Here is a 21,044-nt window from a genome sequence, read left to right on the forward strand (position 1 = left end):
TCGGCACCAAGACTCCATGGGTGTTAGAATCATTACTGTGTAATCTAGATTATTGACTTTAGTGCATGTGGGAGACTGAAGGAAATATGCCCTAGAAGAAATAATAAAGTTGTTATTTATGTTTCCTTATATCATGATCAATGTTTATTATTCATTCTAGAATTGTATTAACCGGAAAGTTAGTACATGTGTGAATACATAGACAAAATAGAGTGTCACTAGTATGCCTCCACTTGACTAGCTCTTTGAACCAAAGATGGTTAAGTTTCCTAGCCATGAACCTGAGTTGTCATTTGATTAACGGGATCACATCTTTAGAGAATGATGTGATTGACTTGACCCATTCCGTTAGCTTAGCATTTGATCGTTTAGTATATTGCTGTTGCTTTCTTCATGACTTATACATGTTCCTATGACTATAAGATTATGCAACTCCCAAATACCGGAGGAACACTTTGTGTGCTGCCAAACGTCACAACGTAACTGGGTGATTATAAAGGTGCTCTACAGGTGTCTCCGATGGTGTTTGTTGAGTTGGCATAGATCGAGATTAGGATTTGTCACTCCGATTGTCGGAGAGGTATCTCTGGGCCCTCTCGGTAATGCACATCAATATAAGCCTTGCAAGCAATGTGACTAATGAGTTAGTTGCGGGATGATGCATTAAGGAACGAGTAAAGAGACTTGCCAGTAACGATATTGAACTAGGTATTGAGATACCGACGATCGAATCTCGGGCAAGTAACATACCGATGACAAAGGGAACAACGTATGTTCTTATGCAGTTTGACTAATAAAGATCTTCATAGAATATGTGGGAGCCAATATGAACATCTAGGTTCTGCTATTTTTTATTGACAGGAGACGTGTCTCGGTCATGTCTGCATAGTTCTCGAACCCGTAAGGTCCACACACTTAACGTTCGATGACGATCGGTATTATGAGTTTATGTGTTTTGATGTACCGAAGGTAGTTCGGAGTCCTGGATGTGATCATGGACATGACAAGGAGTCTCGAAATGGTCGAGACATAAAGATTGATATATTAGATGAGTATGTTTGGACATCGGAAAGGTTTCGAGAGAGTTCAGGCATATACCGGAGTACCAGGGGGGTTACCGGAACCCCCCGGGGAGTCAATGGGCCTTAATGGGCCATAGTGGAAAGGAGGAGGAGGTGGGCAAGGTGGGGGCGCTCCCCCCAAGCCCAATCCGAATTGGGAGGGGGGCCGGCCCCCTTTCCTTCTCTCCCTCTCCCCCTTCCTTCCCTCTCCTACTCCAACTAGGGAAGGGGGAATCCTACTCTCACCGGGAGTAGGACTCCCCCCTTAGGCGCGCCTAGGAGGCCGGCCCTCTCCCCCTCCTCCAATCCTTTATATACAGGGGAGGGGGCACCCCATAGACACACAAGTTGATCATTGATCTCTTAGCCGTGTGCGGTGCCCCCCTCCACCATAATCCACCTCGGTCATATTGTTGCAGTGCTTAGGCGAAGCCCTGCGTTGGTAACTTCATCGTCACCGTCATCACACCATCATGCTGAAGAAGCTCTCCCTCAACACTTTGCTGGATCGTGAGTTCGTGGGACGTCACTGAGCCAAACGTGTGCAGACCGCGGAGGTGCCATAATTTCGGTACTAGGATCGGTCGATCATGAAAACGTACGACTACATCAACTGCGTTTTCATAACGCTTCCACTTACAGTCTACGAGGGTACGTAGACAACACTCTCCCCTCTTATTTCTTTGCATCACCATGATCTTGCGTGCGCGTAGGAAAATTTTGAAATTACTATGTTCCCCAACAGTTGCCGGGGAGCATAGCTCTATTCTTTGAGTCACTTGGGATATATATATATATGTTGATCACTATGAAGAACTTGAAAGATGAAAGAACCAAGATTTTTCCCTCAACTACGAGGGGAGGTAAGGAACTGCCATCTAGCTCTGCACTTGATTCACCTTATGTTTTGAGTAAACTTGCGACACCTACTCCTGCTATTTATTCTGATATGTCGCATGTTATTGATGATGCCACTTCTGCTATGCATGATGCTTATGATGAAACTACTTCTATGCTTCATAATACTGTGCCACTAGGTGAATTTCTTGATGAAGAACTTGCTAGGGTTAGAGAGAATGAAATTATTGAAACTGATAATATTGATGAAAGTGATGATGAAGATTCTCCCCCTAGATATGAATTGCCTGTTGTGCCTGAGGGTTATGTTATGGATGGAGAAACTGCTAGGGATTTTTTAGCTTGCAGTGATAGATATGATCTTAAGAAATTGTTAGCTAAGCTAAAAGAAAAATCCTTGAATGCTAGAATGAATCATGACCCTTCTTTTGCTACTTCACATATCTGTATTTTGATAAGGATTATGATTTCTGTGTCGATCCTGAGTTAATTACTTTGGTTGAATCTGATCCTTTTTATGCTATGAATTTGAAACTGTTGTGGCACATCTTACTAAATTAAATGATATAGCCACCCTATTCACTAATGAGGAAAAAATTTGTTACTACTATATCCTTAAGTTATTTCCGTTCTCATTAAAGGGTGATGCTAAAATATGGTTTAATTCTCTTGATCCTGGCTGTGTGGATAGTCCCCAGGATATGATTTATTATTTCTCTGCTAAATATTTCCCCTCTCATAAGAAACAAGTTGCCTTAAGGGAAATATATAATTTCGTGCAAATTGAAGATGAGAGTCTCCCACAAGCTTGAGGGAGGCTTCTTCGATTACTTAATGCTTTGCCTGATCATCCTCTCAAGAAAAATGAAATACTTGATATCTTTTATAATGATCTAACTAATGCTTCCAGAGACCACCTGGATAATTGTGTTGGTTGTGTTTTCAGGGAAAGAACTGTTGATCAAGCTGAATTGCTATTGAATAATATGTTGAGTGATGAAAATGATTGGACACTTCCTAAACCAATTCCTAAGCCAACTCCGAAGAAAAGGGGTATTCTATTTCTCAGTCCTGAAGATATGCAAGAGGCAAAGAAATCTATGAAAGAAAAGGGTATTGAAGCTGAAGATGTTAAGAATTTACCACCTATTTAAGAAATACATGGTCTTGATAACCCTACACAGGTAGTAAAGGTATATTCTTTCTATAGATTTGATAAGGGTGAAACCCCATCTACTAAGTTTGCTAGCCAATGCTTGCATGAGTTTGATAATTTTATTGTTAAGGAAGAAAACTTCAATGCTTAGGTTACTACACAATTGAAACGTAATGCTTATATGATTGAAAACTTAAGTGATTATATGTATAGAGTTAAAGGTGAACTTAAACTTATTAGTAAACATGCTTCTATGGTTACCACTCAAGTAGAACAAGTACTTAAAGCTCAGAATGATTTGCTCAATGAATTGGATAATAAGAAAAATGAAAATGTTGTTAGAGTTGTGACTAGAGGGGGTAAAATGACTCGGGAACTTTTGTATCCTGAGGGCCATCCTAAGAGAATTGAGCAAGATTCTCAGAGAACTAATGTTGATGCAGCTAGTTCTTCTAAGAAGAAGAAAAAGAAAAATGATAGGACTTTGCATGCTTCTAGTGAACCTATTGTTGACACACCTGAGAATCCCAATGATATTTCTATTTCTGATGCCAAAACACAATCTGGTAATGAACATGAACCAAGTGATAATGTTAATGATGATTTTCATGTTGATGCTCAACCTAGCAATAACAATGATGTAGAAATTGAACCTGCTATTGATCTTGATAACCCACATTCAAAGAATCAACATTATGATAAGAGAGACTTTGTTGCTAGGAAGCACGGTAAAGAAAGAGAACCATGGGTTCAGAAACCCATGCCTTTCCTCCTAAACCATCCAAGAAAAAGGATGATGAGGATTTTGAGCGCTTTGCTGAATTGATTAGACCTATCTTTTTTGCGTATGCGTTTGACTGATATGCTTAAAATGAATCCTTATGCTAAGTACATGAAATATATTGTTACAAATAAAAGAAAGATACAGGAAGATGAAATTTCCACCATGCTTGCTAATTATACTTTTAAGGGCGGAATACCAAAGAAACTAGGAGATCCCGGAGTACCAACTATACCATGCTCCATTGAAAGAAACTATGTTAAAACTGCTTTATGTGATCTTGGAGCCAGTGTTAGTGTTATGCCTCTCTCTTTATATCGTAGACTTGATTTGAATAAGTTGACAACTACTGAAATATCTTTGCAAATGGATGATAAATCAACTGCTATACCTGTTGGTATTTGTGAGGATGTGCCTGCTGTGGTTGCAAACGTTGCTATTTTAATGGACTTTGTTATTCTTGATATTCCCGAGGACGATATTATGTCTATTATTCTTGGTAGACCCTTTTTAAATACTGCAGTGGCTGTTATTGATTGCAATAAAGGCAATGTCACTTTTCATGTTAATGGTAATGAGCATACGGTACACTTTCCGAGGAAACAACCTCAAGTCCATAGTATCAATTCTATTGGAAAAATTCCAACCATTACTATTGGAGGTTTTGAATTTCCTCTTCCTACTGTCAAGAATAAATATGATATTCTTATTGTTGGGGATGTGCATATCCCCATTGAGGTAACTTAGTGTTATTCGAAAATTCTCCGGTTTCATGTTATTCTGAAAGAGTTTCTTAACAAGATTTGGTCAACCTTGTTAGTGGATTCCTTTTGATGAGCATGAGATGGATGAAGTTAGAAAGCACAACTCTCTGTACCCTCCTTTTACTTTTTGTTATTTACATTAAATAAAGCAAAAATAGTATTTTTTGTCTGTTCTCTGAATTATCCTTGCAATAAAAAATACCCCAAAAATAAAAGTTCTCCAAATGCCCTGAAAATTTTATTTGATTTTTTCTAGAATATTTAAGATTAATTGGCACTAAGAACACACCTGGGGGCCACTCCACCTAGCCACGAGGGTCCAGGGTGCACCCACCCCCCTGGGGCACGCCCCCTGCCTCGTGGACCCCACATGGCCCCCTACACTTATTCTTGCACCCACACACTTCGTCTTCCTCCAGAAAAAATCATCCACCAGCTGAAACCCGAGTTCTAGCTCATCTTGCTGCCATTTTCGATCTCCTTGCTCAAAGCTCCATTCACAAAACTGCTTTGGGGGATTGTTCTTCGGTATGTGACTCCTCCAATGGTCCAATTAGTTTTTGTTCTAGTGCTTTATTTATTACAAAATTTTGCTCTTTAGGTGACCCTGTTCTTGAGCTTGCATGTCAAATTTATGTGGTCAAAAGTAGTTTTAATGCATAATATGGCCTCTAAGCACTTGTAGGAGTAGTTGCTATCAATCTTGTTGAGTTTGATTCACTTTTATTTTGAGTCACTAAAATTTTTAGAAATTTTTCAGAGGAAGAAATATGTTTAGGAAAATGTACCAAGGTGGTTCCTCAAGGAAGCAAGGCCAAAGGCTCGTGATACGTGAGACGAACAATGAACTACCAAGGGAACCTCAAGTGTGGCCTTGTGAATGGCCGTCAGAGGAGTTCATGGTCCAGGAAGGCATCAAGGATGAATTTGACGCATATGTGCGTAACGCTGATCTTGAGAGCTTCTTGTCAGATAAGGGTCGGCAATACCTCTATCTAACTGATTCATTTGTGAGAAGGTTTAAATTTACATCGTCGTGCAATTCTCACACTGTTTTATTTGATCTTTATGATAAATCATATACCATGGACCTAGAAGATATTAATACTGCTTGTAAACTCCCGCACTAGGGCAATGTTAGTGAACCTCGCAAATCTGAATATAAAGACTTTCTTGCTAGTATTACTGTGGGGGAATCTAGGGAAATCACACAAGCCACTATAGGGAGCATTCATTTCCCTTCCATATATTATTTTGCTCTCTTCATTGGTAGATGCATTAATGGAAAAGATGAGGCTTGTCACATGTGCGTTCCAGATCTTAGTGTCCTCAAGAGTGCGGTATTAGGTGATAAACAATATAACTTGGGGGCTATTGTTGCACGTAGGTTGCATCACAACCGTATAACTGGAGATTTGTTTGGTGGAATTTATGCAACTCGTGTAGCTAACTATCTTGATATACCCATACATGGAAATGATATTGTCACATCCCTAGCTTCTGGCATTGCACTAGTACTAGCCTTTGGTGATGCATCATGTTTACTTTTACAGAAAGTTGAAATGGGGATTGTCCAAACCCTAGCATTCTAAGAATTCACCAGGTTCACCTAAAATATTTTCAGTCAATCCAAGTGGCTTTCAAAAATGTTCATCATCTTTGGAAAAATGCTGGAAACAGTAACCAGAGATGATGCACATTTTTCCATGTCATTTTGGATCTTTGAACTAATATATATTGTATTTGAGTTGGAGCAAATATATGTTATATATATTTTTAATGCTTCAATAATTCTGATATTTTGTGAGGGGCTCTAGAATATTACTTTCAGTCCCTGCAAAAATTATTGGAAGAAACAAAAATGATTTAGTGTTTGAACTAAATCAAAACAGATTGAAACAAATAGAAAACAATGATTAAAAAATAAAACAGAGCAAAAATAAAAAAGGGAGACGGCCACCTGGGCCACTTACCTGCTTACCTGCCCGGCCCAGCTCCTCCCGCTGGCCCAGCCCGCCACCGCTACCCCCCCTGTCGTCTTCTTCCCTCGCCAGAAGGACGCGGGCACGCGCCGGCGCGCGCGGCCACGCGCCCCGGCCACCTCCTCCCTGTCTGGCTGCCTCCTCCTCCCCTGGTTCCCTCCCGCGACGCCACGCAGCCCCCTCGGACCCCTCTCACTCTTCCTCGAGGCCCCGCCCCTCTGCTCTTTCTCTCTCGCCCGAACCCGAACACAGCCGTCGCCACCGACGCCGTTCGCCGCGGCCACCATCCCCCTCTCGCCTCCCCGACGCCTTCCAGAGCTCCGCAAGTCCTCCCTCGTCCTCCTCGTCGTCTCACGCGACCAGAAGAGCCCCGGAACGCCGCCCCGACGTTTTCCCCCTCGCCGGCCGCCGAGGATCTTCTCCGTCGAATTCGGCCACTCCGGCGCGCCCCCGAGCTCGCTGACCCTCCCTGCACGATCCCCGTGAGTCCCTGCTCCGTTTCCCCCTAACCCCAAGTTCGATTTCGAGCTCTAGCCGCCCCCTCTACCGGAGCCGAGACGCTCCGCCGCACGGGCTCGTCGCCGGTGAAGCTCCGGTGACCTTTTGGTCCCACGCCTGCGTCCGTTGCACTTGTTGCGTCCCGTAGAGTAAAACTAGCGCGACCACCGTCTTGTTTGCACACCGCAGCGCCGGTCCCGCGAACACCCGAGCTCCGGCAGCCGCAAAAGAGGTCGCCGCCGGCAGCTCCGGCCACCCCAGCCTCCGCCACCACCACCGTTGGATGCGCCACTCCACCCTCTCCCCGTAGTTGCTCCCTGCGTGCCAAAAGAGCCCCTGTAGCTGGTTTCCAACGCGCACCACCGCGTCTGGCCTCGCCGGCGTCAAGCCGCCGGTGGGTCTGACCACGTTGACCACGGCGGGACCCCCCCCTCTCTGGGTCGATGACAGGTGGGGCCAGCCCCCCCTGTTAATTAGTTTAATTATTTTATCTTAACTACCCCCTCTGCTGACACTGACAGGTGGGCCCCCGCTATCAGGTGATTAGCCTAAGCTAATCACCACCTAATCTAACCCCAGAGCCACTGACATGTGGGCCCTAGTGCCCTAATCCTTAATTAAACTAAAATAAACCCCCCTGTTAACCTGTGACGCTGACTAATGGGACCCCCTGGTCAGGTTTGACCCGGGGCAGCCCTGTTGACTTGCTGATGCAAGCATGACGCACTGCTGATGTCATAAAGTATTTTCTGGATTTAATTATATTCAGGAAATTCCAGAAAATGCCTAAAACTTCAATAAATCATAGAAAATTAACCGTAACTCCAAATTAAATAATTTATATATGAAAAATTATCAGAAAAATTCAAGGAATCCATCTGTACCATTTTCATGCATGTTAGAACAACTTATAGATGCTGTTTAGCACAAATCATATAAATGGCATTTGAATAATCACATATGGAGTTTGAATTTGAATTTTATATTCAAACCAACTTCATTTAATCTGTTGCTAGTTGCATTAGCCCAAAACACATTCATTTTGCCATGTCATGATCATGCATCATGTTGTGCATTGCATTGATTGTGTTCCTTTCTGTGTTGCCGGTATTTGTCCCCTCTCGATAGACGTGATACCGATGATGTGATCGTTGACACTGATGAAGACCCAATGTTATCTTCAGAAGTGCCAGGCAAGCAAAACCCCCTTGTTCATTCCGATACAATCCTACTCTCTCGCTACTGCTCTCTTTTACTGCATTAGGACAACAACGACATATCGTTACTTGCTGCGGTAGCTGAACCCATTTATCCTCTGCATGACCTGTCATTCCACAGTAAATAGATGAAACCCACTAGCATGAGTAGGAGTTGTTTGAGCCCTGATGTGCCTACTCATTCATGTTTGTTTGTCATGCCTGCTACTGCTTAGAGTTGAGTCAGGTCTGATTCATCGGGGATGAATCAGAGGCGTGTGAACATGTCCTACTGTGTGAGAGCTAAGTGTGTGAACACGATTTGGTAAAGGTAGCGGTGAGAGGCCATGTAGGAGTACATGGTGGGTTGTCTCATTGCAGCCGTCCTCAGGAACTGAGTTCTATGTTTGTGATCCATGATTCAGCTACTACCACGCATTGGGCCCGAAACCAATGGACCCTCTCGGCTTCTTGATCACCCTTGTCCTCTGTCCAGGAGTTGCAAGTAGTTTCTGGTGTTTGTAGTATGCTGGAGGCCGTGGGCAGCGCTGACCGTAGGGGTGGGCTGTGATGCGGTAGGCACGTGGCCGGGTAAACCGGGCACCCGTTTGGTGTCACGGAACCCTGTACACATCGTTTGGGGCTGTGAGCGAAACTCCGGCCGGATCTCCTCATGGATGGAACCCGAATAGGCGATAAACCTGGACTAGAGACTTGAGTGTTTAGGCAGGCCGTGGCCGACACCCACGTTGGGCTTCCGCTTGAAGGTTGCCGAGTACATGTCGTGTAAACGGCGGTAAGTGGTGAGAGCGTGTGTGAAGAAGTACACCCCTGCAGGGTTAACCTAATCTATTCGAATAGCCGTGTCCACGGAAAAGGACCTTTGGGTTGCTTATATCAGTTCATAGACAAGTGAAAGTGGATACTCTAAAATACGCAAGATAAGCGTGAGTGCTATGGATGGCGTTCTCGTAGGGAGACGGGAGCGATTCCATAGTGGTGTATTGATATGGTGAATATGTGGACTCGTGTGCGCCACCTCAAAAGAGTTACATTGCAGTCGTAGTTTAGGATAGCCACCGAGTCAAAGCTGGCTTGCTGCAGTTAAACCCCACCACCCCTTTGTTGATAATGATGCATATGTAGATAGTTCTGATGTAAGTCTTGCTGGGTACATTTGTACTCACGTTTGCCTATTTTATGTTTTGCAGAGAGACTTCGGTCTCGCTAGTAGTTTCACGTGGATTTCGACGTTTAGCTTGATACCTCAGCTACGATCTTGTGCCCCGGCAGGATCTGATAGATAGTCAGGCTTCTCAGCCTTTTTCATTTATAGATGTCTGTACTCAGACATGATAGCTTCTGCTTGTGCTTTGACTTGTATGCTCTGAGTGTTGGGTCATGAGACCCATGTTTGTAATATCTCGCTCCTCGGAGCCTAATGAATAAAGTACTTGTGTCGTAGAGTCATGTTGTGATGCTTCGTTGTATTTGCACATATCGAGCATATTGTGTGTGTGATTGAAATGCTTGGTATGTGTGGGATCTGACTATCTAGTTGTTTATCTTTAGTAGCCTCTCTTACCGGGAAATGTCTCCTAGTGTTACCGCTGAGCCATGGTAGCTTGCTACTGCTCTGGAACACTTAGGCTGGCCGGCATGTGTCCTTCTTCGTTCCTGTGTCTGTCCCTTCGGGGAAATGTCACGCTTTGAGTACCGGAGTCCTGTTAGCCCGCTACAGCCCGGTTTACCGGAGTCCTGCTAGCCCAGTGCTACAGCCCGGACCCACTTGCTGATGACCGACACGTTCGAAGCTGGGTCATGGATGCCTGTCCCTGTAAGTCTGTGCCACTTTGGGTTTACGACTAGTCATGTCAGCCCGGGCTCTTTATCATATGGATGCTAGCGACACTATCATATACGTGAGCCAAAAGGCGCAAACGGTCCCGGGCAAAGGTAAGGCGACACCCGTGGGAACACCGTGCGTGAGGCCGCAAAGTGATATGAAGTGTTACTGGCTAGATCGATGTGACATCGAGTCGGGGTCCTGATAGCGTTGGTATCAGAGCTTGACTGCCTGTAGGATTACCAAGCCAAACTGGTCGAAGTTGAGTCTAGAAATTCTTTAGTTATGTAAGGGAATTGATTGTGGGATGGAACGTAAGGCTCTTTTTACTCCTTATACCTTATGCCCTTCTGATCTGAGTCATCATCTTATCTTCTACGGGGATTAAGAACTAGGATATCTCTTCTTTCTATCAGGATCACGTGTTACTAATCAGTAGACTTATAAGATTGTTGATTCAAGCCTCAGTTCAGCTCCTACTACTTCCGTATGTTAACTGTTGATCTCGAAACCTTGATATTGTGCTTCTGAGTGGTTATGCCACCATTTTTGTGAATGTCTCAAATCTTTTCTGAGCATTTACAGCCGTTTTGCTGTCCGAGTCATCCCAGGTTTCCAAACAGTCTGATGCATTTGCAAATCCCTTCCTCCTGTTTCCGATGTGCCTTTGGTCAGATTAATCACACAAATTGTTGAGTTGAGGTACTCTACTGCCTCAACCTTTATGTTAGAGTTATTACTATGACCCTAGGTGTCTCAGGGGATCATCTAGTAGTATAGCCATGTTTTGTGTCCCAGTATGATGATTCTGGCTTTTATTCTCGAAAGCATCCCGTGATGCCACTCAGTAGTAGGTATTCTACTCCTTGGGTTTTGAACCCGAGATTCACTCTACTTACTTCATGTTGATAGTGTTTGCTAATTCCTTCAGGATATTAGTAACTTTGCGATAGTCCTCGAGGTCCGTGGTATTTCTTTCTTCCAAATAATATGAACCGCTTATGGCAGATGTTTATTGGATCAAAAGATCATAATTAGAGTACTCTTGAGGAGTTCTCCATTCATAAATCGTGACTCTGCCAGTTTTACCTTTCTGCATGGGTTATCCGGAAGAAATATGTTGAACTTGGTTCGACATACTAATCTATGCATCCACAACTCAGAAAGTTATATGTTCCTTTGAGTTGTTCTCTTTAGTTGCATTCTGACCCTCGTCTATCAATTGATATCAAGAGTATGCATGCATTCGTTTATCGATGCCTATTACTCTTGTGATCCGTCAAGCCATTCTATTGCAGAATGACTAGGAGAAACAAACTCCAGTACCTCATCCATATCTAGGATTGGGTCAAAGTAGTTGTATTCCGCAGATCAAATGCCAATCCAGCTTTTGGTTCTGCTCTACCTTGGAGTATTACATATTTTATATCGAGATTATTATAGGAATTGCACACCATCCCATGAACTCTTGGTACAGTGATACTTCTTGCCATCACTGTTCATTCCTCGGCCCTCGTGTTGATGCAACCGGAATACCGACAAATGAATTGTGATGTGTGAAATCAATACTGCTAGCAACTCTGTTGCTTGGTAGTTAAAGGATAATAATTTCATTCTTAGTATGTTGGTTTTCGAATCATCATTCTAAGGTTGATCATGCTACCTAGTCCTTGTTCTCAGTGCCCTCCTCGATCGATGGGTTAGGATTATTTCAAATTCTTGCTCTATTGATCATATCGTCTTGCCCTGAAAAGCAAGATTGTTCTCGAGCTTAGTAACATACTGGTGGCTCGTGATTTTCTGAATATCTTCTCAGAAGTATTACCAGGTTGTCACCTGACCGCTATGTTGAGCTCGTGATCAAGTTGGTTTCTTGTGAACCACCTTCTCTCCAAGAATCGGTGTTAGATATCCCTGAGCTAGTTGGTTAAGCTAAACAATAACTTGGAGGGTTGGAAGATAAAAGCTTGCCTGACTTAGTTCGTTCCAAAGGGATATTCTTGTGTAGTGTGTATTGAAGAAAGATGATATCTTCATCGATTGGTCCCTGTGATCAGTTGCTGGACCTATTGTCTTATCAATCCTTTGATTTGAGTGTGGGCTATCGTCAAATCAAGTCAGAACCAACGATGTTCGTAATGTTGTCTTACTCATGGTTGATCCCTCGAGCATACACCATTATATCTTTGGGGCTGACCAATGCTATCACCGTGTTCACACGATGGTGGAAGTCCAGTGATATGGAAATTCTGATGAGTTGTTGTTGAGCCCATTGACAACATTCTTATCTCCTCCATGATGTTGTTGAACATTAAGTTAGTGTTGGAAACTTTTGAAAGCATTTACTTCATGCCCCGTTCATGAAGTATATGTTTGTATAAAAGAAGTGACTTCCTTTGATTCACGTGCATTTGATGTAAGTTGCCGACGTGAATTCGAGAAAGCATGTTTTTGCCTCCTTTGGAATCATCCCAAATCAGTCATGCACACGTGCGAAGTATTCTGTGGTCTGGAGATTTGCAACCTCCATGCTATATGTATATCCTAGCACACCAAGCCACTGATTGAGTTGTTCAAAGATAAAGGAGTCTGTCCAAGGTGAACTCTTTGGATTTCCACGCGTGGAGACTTCGATGTCATTAATGATGGTTCCCCCTCCTGAACTCGGTAGTGTTTTATTATAAGACTACTTCGTGGTCATACTTGTCTGGAACAACGTGTTCACATGTTTGTAGCAGAACCAGCTCATGTTTTGGAGCTTACTATCGTAGTTCACTCCCCGAGAATCCCGCAACATTATCTCGTCGATTTGCGTTGCAAACTTTCATTTTTCTTTCTAGACTTGATGAGTCTGGGATATCCTGACACCAACCAGGTCTGAATCTCAGGCAGATGTGATGGTTGGAACATTTCCCAAGAATTATAATATTGGTCCCTCGATAATCGGTAAAGTGGATGTCGTGGCCAACACACCCAGCCGGAAGACCTGTTATTATAATATCTTGATTGAGGAAGTTGGCCACCCCCTCCATAGGGATTTCGTAGGATTTACTCCCTAGTTGCCCCTATGGATTTCTGAGATCCCGAAGTCCGACCTTTTACTTGATGTTCTAGATATCAAACCATATCTATGAATGGGTTACACTAGCACATCAAGGAGAACATTAGAAGCGGAGTGCTAAATGTCTCTCGGTCGATCATCCAGATTTTATTTCCTTGGCCCCGCCAAGGGTGAAATCTGAGAAGGTGTTATCTTCCTTTGCATCTGCATCCTCCATCACCATTCATCATGGTAGTGAGTTGTGTCATCGGACCCTTGACACGGATGTTGGTAAAACCTTGATGATTATGGAATTGCTCAAGTTCTTGAGAGCACGCACAAGCGTTAGGTGTTATCGCCGGCACTAACCGGGATTGCTCCTAGTCCCTTCGGTTATGCTATAACCACTCCAACAGTGAATTCACTCTTTATTGTTGGGTTCTTCCCCAGTTACCAGAATCATTCCCAGCATTTGCATTTTGTTCCCAGCTTGCACCGCCAATGTGCCATTCTACCATGGGTCTCTTCCACCTCCGGTGATAAGCAAATTCATCCATTACGTTGTCTTCAACAAGGTAATCCACATCATCCAAGTCCGAGTATGCCATTCTACAGACCCCCTCCAAACGATCGTTGTGAATTGCCTTATGCTGGTATGAAGAGTTTCAATGATCTCTGAATCAAAAGTAATTCTTTTTGCCACTTAAGGTAATACTCTACGATCACCTTCCTCCAGGATGTTTCGTCGTGGTATCATGGCAACTCAACTCTTCGCTACGTTGGCAATCGTTTACCACCTTCTTAAGCGTGGAATCGTTGTCTACCTAGTGAACCTTCGTCATCTGTTCCACTCCATTTCTTCAAATCTGTGCTTCGTCTCCCAGCTCAAGAGATGTTGCTATGTCTCATTCCGTGAGTTGTTCGATCTTCGAGAAGATCGACCCTTCTAGAGTCTCTTTCCCTCCAGGTCATGTTGGCAGGATTTCTCAGAGCAAGACGACAAGACAAAGATGGTGATCGAATCAACGTTTCTATGAAGTGCAACCTGGATCGTGAAGATTATACTAGTTGCGTTTACCTTTCACCTTACCCTACGCTTGAATCTCGAGACGAGATTCTTGTTTAGTGGGGGTGAGTTGTCACATCCCTAGCTTCTGGCATTGCACTAGTACTAGCCTTTGGTGATGCATCATGTTTACTTTTACAGAAAGTTGAAATGGGGATTGTCCAAACCCTAGCATTTTAAGAATTCACCAGGTTCACCTAAAATATTTTCAGTCAATCCAAGTGGCTTTCAAAAATGTTCATCATCTTTGGAAAAATGCTGGAAACAGTAACCAGAGATGATGCACATTTTTCCATGTCATTTTGGATCTTTGAACTAATATATATTGTATTTGAGTTGGAGCAAATATATGTTATATATATTTTTAATGCTTCAATAATTCTGATATTTTGTGAGGGGCTCTAGAATATTACTTTCAGTCCCTGCAAAAATTATTGGAAGAAACAAAAATGATTTAGTGTTTGAACTAAATCAAAACAGATTGAAACAAATAGAAAACAATGATTAAAAAATAAAACAGAGCAAAAATAAAAAAGGGAGACGGCCACCTGGGCCACTTACCTGCTTACCTGCCCGGCCCAGCTCCTCCCGCTGGCCCAGCCCGCCACCGCTACCCCCCCTGTCGTCTTCTTCCCTCGCCAGAAGGACGCGGGCACGCGCCCGGCGCGCGCGGCCACGCGCCCCGGCCACCTCCTCCCTGCCTGGCTGCCTCCTCCTCCCCTGGTTCCCTCCCGCGACGCCACGCAGCCCCCTCGGACCCCTCTCACTCTTCCTCGAGGCCCCGCCCCTCTGCTCTTTCTCTCTCGCCCGAACCCGAACACAGCCGTCGCCACCGACGCCGTTCGCCGCGGCCACCATCCCCCTCTCGCCTCCCCGACGCCTCCCAGAGCTCCGCAAGTCCTCCCTCGTCCTCCTCGTCGTCTCACGCGACCAGAAGAGCCCCGGAACGCCGCCCCCGACGTTTTCCCCCTCGCCGGCCGCCGAGGATCTTCTCCGTCGAATTCGGCCACTCCGGCGCGCCCCCGAGCTCGCTGACCCTCCCTGCACGATCCCCGTGAGTCCCTGCTCCGTTTCCCCCTAACCCCAAGTTCGATTTCGAGCTCTAGCCGCCCCCTCTACCGGAGCCGAGACGCTCCGCCGCACGGGCTCGTCGCCGGTGAAGCTCCGGTGACCTTTTGGTCCCACGCCTGCGTCCGTTGCACTCGTTGCGTCCCGTAGAGTAAAACTAGCGCGACCACCGTCTTGTTTGCACACCGCAGCGCCGGTCCCGCGAACACCCGAGCTCCGGCAGCCGCAAAAGAGGTCGCCGCCGGCAGCTCCGGCCACCCCAGCCTCCGCCACCACCACCGTTGGATGCGCCACTCCACCCTCTCCCCGTAGTTGCTCCCTGCGCGCCAAAAGAGCCCCTGTAGCTGGTTTCCGACGCGCACCACCGCGTCTGGCCTCGCCGGCGTCAAGCCGCCGGTGGGTCTGACCACGTTGACCACGGCGGGACCCCCCCCCCTCTCTGGGTCGATGACAGGTGGGGCCAGCCCCCCCTGTTAATTAGTTTAATTATTTTATCTTAACTACCCCCTCTGCTGACACTGACAGGTGGGCCCCCGCTATCAGGTGATTAGCCTAAGCTAATCACCACCTAATCTAACCCCAGAGCCACTGACATGTGGGCCCTAGTGCCCTAATCCTTAATTAAACTAAAATAAACCCCCCTGTTAACCTGTGACGCTGACTAATGGGACCCCCTGGTCAGGTTTGACCCGGGGCAGCCCTGTTGACTTGCTGATGCAAGCATGACGCACTGCTGATGTCATAAAGTATTTTCTGGATTTAATTATATTCAGGAAATTCCAGAAAATGCCTAAAACTTCAATAAATCATAGAAAATTAACCGTAACTCCAAATTAAATAATTTATATATGAAAAATTATCAGAAAAATTCAAGGAATCCATCTGTACCATTTTCATGCATGTTAGAACAACTTATAGATGCTGTTTAGCACAAATCATATAAATGGCATTTGAATAATCACATATGGAGTTTGAATTTGAATTTTATATTCAAACCAACTTCATTTAATCTGTTGCTAGTTGCATTAGCCCAAAACACATTCATTTTGCCATGTCATGATCATGCATCATGTTGTGCATTGCATTGATTGTGTTCCTTTCTGTGTTGCCGGTATTTGTCCCCTCTCGATAGACGTGATACCGATGATGTGATCGTTGACACTGATGAAGACCCAATGTTATCTTCAGAAGTGCCAGGCAAGCAAAACCCCCTTGTTCATTCCGATACAATCCTACTCTCTCGCTCCTGCTCTCTTTTACTGCATTAGGACAACAACGACATATCGTTACTTGCTGCGGTAGCTGAACCCATTTATCCTCTGCATGACCTGTCATTCCACAGTAAATAGATGAAACCCACTAGCATGAGTAGGAGTTGTTTGAGCCCTGATGTGCCTACTCATTCATGTTTGTTTGTCATGCCTGCTACTGCTTAGAGTTGAGTCAGGTCTGATTCATCGGGGATGAATCAGAGGCGTGTGAACATGTCCTACTGTGTGAGAGCTAAGTGTGTGAACACGATTTGGTAAAGGTAGCGGTGAGAGGCCATGTAGGAGTACATGGTGGGTTGTCTCATTGCAGCCGTCCTCAGGAACTGAGTTCTGTGTTTGTGATCCATGATTCAGCTACTACCACGCATTGGGCCCGAAACCAATGGACCCTCTCGGCTTCTTGATCACCCTTGTCCTCTGTCCAGGAGTTGCAAGTAGTTTCTGGTGTTTGTAGTATGCTGGAGGCCGTGGGCAGCGCTGACCGTAGGGGTGGGCTGTGATGCGGTAGGCACGTGGCCGGGTAAACCGGGCACCCGTTTGGTGTCACGGAACCCTGTACACATCGTTTGGGGCTGTGAGCGAAACTCCGGCCGGATCTCCTCATGGATGGAACCCGAATAGGCGATAAACCTGGACTAGAGACTTGAGTGTTTAGGCAGGCCGTGGCCGACACCCACGTTGGGCTTCCGCTTGAAGGTTGCCGAGTACATGTCGTGTAAACGGCGGTAAGTGGTGAGAGCGTGTGTGAAGAAGTACACCCCTGCAGGGTTAACCTAATCTATTCGAATAGCCGTGTCCACGGAAAAGGACCTTCTGGGTTGCTTATATCAGTTCATAGACAAGTGAAAGTGGATACTCTAAAATACGCAAGATAAGCGTGAGTGCTATGGATGGCGTTCTCGTAGGGAGACGGGAGCGATTCCATAGTGGTGTATTGATATGGTGAATATGTGGACTCGTGTGCGCCACCTCAAAAGAGTTACATTGCAGTCGTAGTTTAGGATAGCCACCGAGTCAAAGCTGGCTTGCTGCAGTTAAACCCCACCACCCCTTTGTTGATAATGATGCATATGTAGATAGTTCTGATGTAAGTCTTGCTGGGTACATTTGTACTCACGTTTGCCTATTTTATGTTTTGCAGAGAGACTTCGGTCTCGCTAGTAGTTTCACGTGGACTTCGACGTTTAGCTTGATACCTCAGCTACGATCTTGTGCCCCGGCAGGATCTGATAGATAGTCAGGCTTCTCAGCCTTTTTCATTTATAGATGTCTGTACTCAGACATGATAGCTTCCGCTTGTGCTTTGACTTGTATGCTCTGAGTGTTGGGTCATGAGACCCATGTTTGTAATATCTCGCTCCTCGGAGCCTAATGAATAAAGTACTTGTGTCGTAGAGTCATGTTGTGATGCTTCGTTGTATTTGCACATATCGAGCATATTGTGTGTGTGATTGAAATGCTTGGTATGTGTGGGATCTGACTATCTAGTTGTTTATCTTTAGTAGCCTCTCTTACCGGGAAATGTCTCCTAGTGTTACCGCTGAGCCATGGTAGCTTGCTACTGCTCTGGAACACTTAGGCTGGCCGGCATGTGTCCTTCTTCGTTCCTGTGTCTGTCCCTTCGGGGAAATGTCACGCTTTGAGTACCGGAGTCCTGTTAGCCCGCTACAGCCCGGTTTACCGGAGTCCTACTAGCCCAGTGCTACAGCCCGGACCCACTTGCTGATGACCGACACGTTCGAAGCTGGGTCATGGATGCCTGTCCCTGTAAGTCTGTGCCACTTTGGGTTTACGACTAGTCATGTCATCCCGGGCTCTTTATCATATGGATGCTAGCGACACTATCATATACGTGAGCCAAAAGGCGCAAACGGTCCCGGGTAAAGGTAAGGCGACACCCGTGGGAACACCGTGCGTGAGGCCGCAAAGTGATATGAAGTGTTACTGGCTAGATCGATGTGACATCGAGTCGGGGTCCTGACAGATATTGAGTTGCCTCCTGCTTATCTAGATTATGATGCTATGGTTCGCCACTAGTTTCTTGAGAGGAACGATCAGTTCCTCCAATACCAACTAATCTTTGACAGACGGTGCACTGTCGATGTTGCTCTCCCTGTGATGTCTACTACACAACCTTCTTCTTGTAGACGTTGTTGGGCCTCAAAGTGCAGAGGTTTGTAGGACAATAGCAAATTTCCCTCAAATGGATGACCTAAGGTTTATCAATCCGTAGGAGGCGTAGGATGAAGATGGTCTCTTTCAAGCAACGCTGCAACCAAATAACAAAGAGTCTCTTGTGTCCCCAACACACCCAATACAATGGTAAATTGTATAGGTGCACTAGTTCGGCGAAGAGATGGTGATACAAGTGGTATATGGATAGTAGATAAAGGTTTCTGTAATCTGAAATTATAAAAACAGCAAGGTAAATAATGATAAAAGTGAGCGTAAACCGTATTGCAATGCTAGGAAATAAGGCCTAGGGTTCATACTTTCGCTAGTGTAAGTCCTCTCAACAATAATAATATAATTGGATCACATAACTATCCCTCAACATTCAACAAAGAGTCACTCCAAAGTCACTAATAGTGGAGAACAAACGAAGAGGTTATGGTAGGGTATGAAACCACCTCAAAGTTATTCTTTCCAATCAATCCGTTGGGCTATTCCTATAAGTGTCACAAACATCCCTAGAGTTCGTACTAGAATAACACCTTAAGACACAAATCAACCAAAACCCTAATGTCACCTAGATACTCCAATGTCACCTCAAGTATCCGTGGGTATGATTATATGATATGCATCACACTATCTCAGATTCATCTATTCAAACCAACACAAAGAACTTCAAAGAGTGCCCCAAAGTTCCTACCGGAGAATCACGACGAAAACGTGTGCCAACCCCTATGCATATGTTCATGGGCAGAACCCGCAAGTTGGTCACCAAAACATACATCAAGTGAATCACGTGATATCCCAATGTCACCACAGATACTCACGGCAAGACATACATCAAGTGTTCTCAAATCTTTAAAGACTCAATCTGATAAGATAACTTCAAAGGGGAAACTCAATCCATTACAAGAGAGTATAGGGGGGAGAAAACATCATAAGATCCAACTATAATAGCAAAGCTCGCGATACATCAAGATCGTATCACCTCAAGAACACGAGAGAGAGAGAGAGATCAAACACATAGCTACTGATACATACCCTCAGCCCCGAGGGAGAACTACTCCCTCCTCATCATGGAGAGCACCGGGACTATGAAGATGGCCACCGGAGAGGGGTTGCCCCCTCCAGCAGGGTGCCGGAACGGGTCTAGATTGGCTTTCGGTGGCTACGGAGGCTTCTGGCGGCGGAACTCCCGATCTATTGTGATCTCCGATAGTTTTAGGGTACGTGGGTATATATGGGTGAAAGAGATACGTCAGGGGAGCCACGAGGGGCCCACGAGGGTGGAGGGCGCACCCTAGGGGGGTGGGCGCGCCCCCCTGCCTCGTGGCTCCCTCGTTCCTTTCCTGACGTGCACTCCAAGTTTTTCCGTTAGCTTTCCTTCCAAAAATAACTTCTCCAGTTGGTTTCATTCCGTTTCGCCTCCGTTTGATATTCCTTTTCTTCGAAACACTGAAATAGGCAAAAAAACCAGCAATTCTGGGCTGGGCCTCCGGTTAATAGGTTGTTCCCAAAAATAATATAAAAGTGGATAATAAAGCCCAATATTGTCCAAAACAGTAGATAATATAGCATGGAGCAATAAAAAATTATAGATAAGTTGGAGACGTATCAAGCATCCCCAAGCATAATTCCTGCTCATCCTAGAGTAGGTAAATGATAAAAACATAATTTTTGATGCGGAGTGCTACTTGGCATAATTTCAATGTAATTCTTCTTAATTGTGGCATGAATATTCAGATCTAAAAGATTCAAGATAAAAGTTCATATTGACATAAAAATAACAATACTTCAAGCATACTAACTAAGCAATTATGTCTTCTCAAAATAACATGGCCAAAGAAAGTTCATCCCTACAAAATCATATAGTTTAGTCATGCTCCATTTTCTTCACACAAGAATGCTCTCATCATGCACAACCCCAATGACAAGCCAAGCAATTGTTTCATACTTGAGTAATCTCAAACTCATTAACCTTCATGCAATACATGAGCGCGAGCCATGGATATAGCACTATGGGTGGAATAGTATATGATGAGGGGGTTATGTGGAGAAGACAAAAAGGAGAAAGTCTCACATCAACGAGGCTAATCAATGAGCTATGGGGATGCCGATCGATTGATGTTAATGCAAGGAGTAGGGATTGCCATGCAACGGATGCACTAGAGCTATAAATGTATGAAAGCTCAACAAAATAAACTAGTGGGTGTGCATCCAACTTGCTTGCTCACGAAGACCTTGGGCACTTGAGGAGGCCCATTGTTGGAATACACAAGACAAGT

The sequence above is a fragment of the Triticum aestivum genome, chromosome 5A (assembly GCF_018294505.1).
Source record: "Triticum aestivum cultivar Chinese Spring chromosome 5A, IWGSC CS RefSeq v2.1, whole genome shotgun sequence".
NCBI classification, from domain to species: Eukaryota; Viridiplantae; Streptophyta; class Magnoliopsida; order Poales; family Poaceae; genus Triticum; species Triticum aestivum.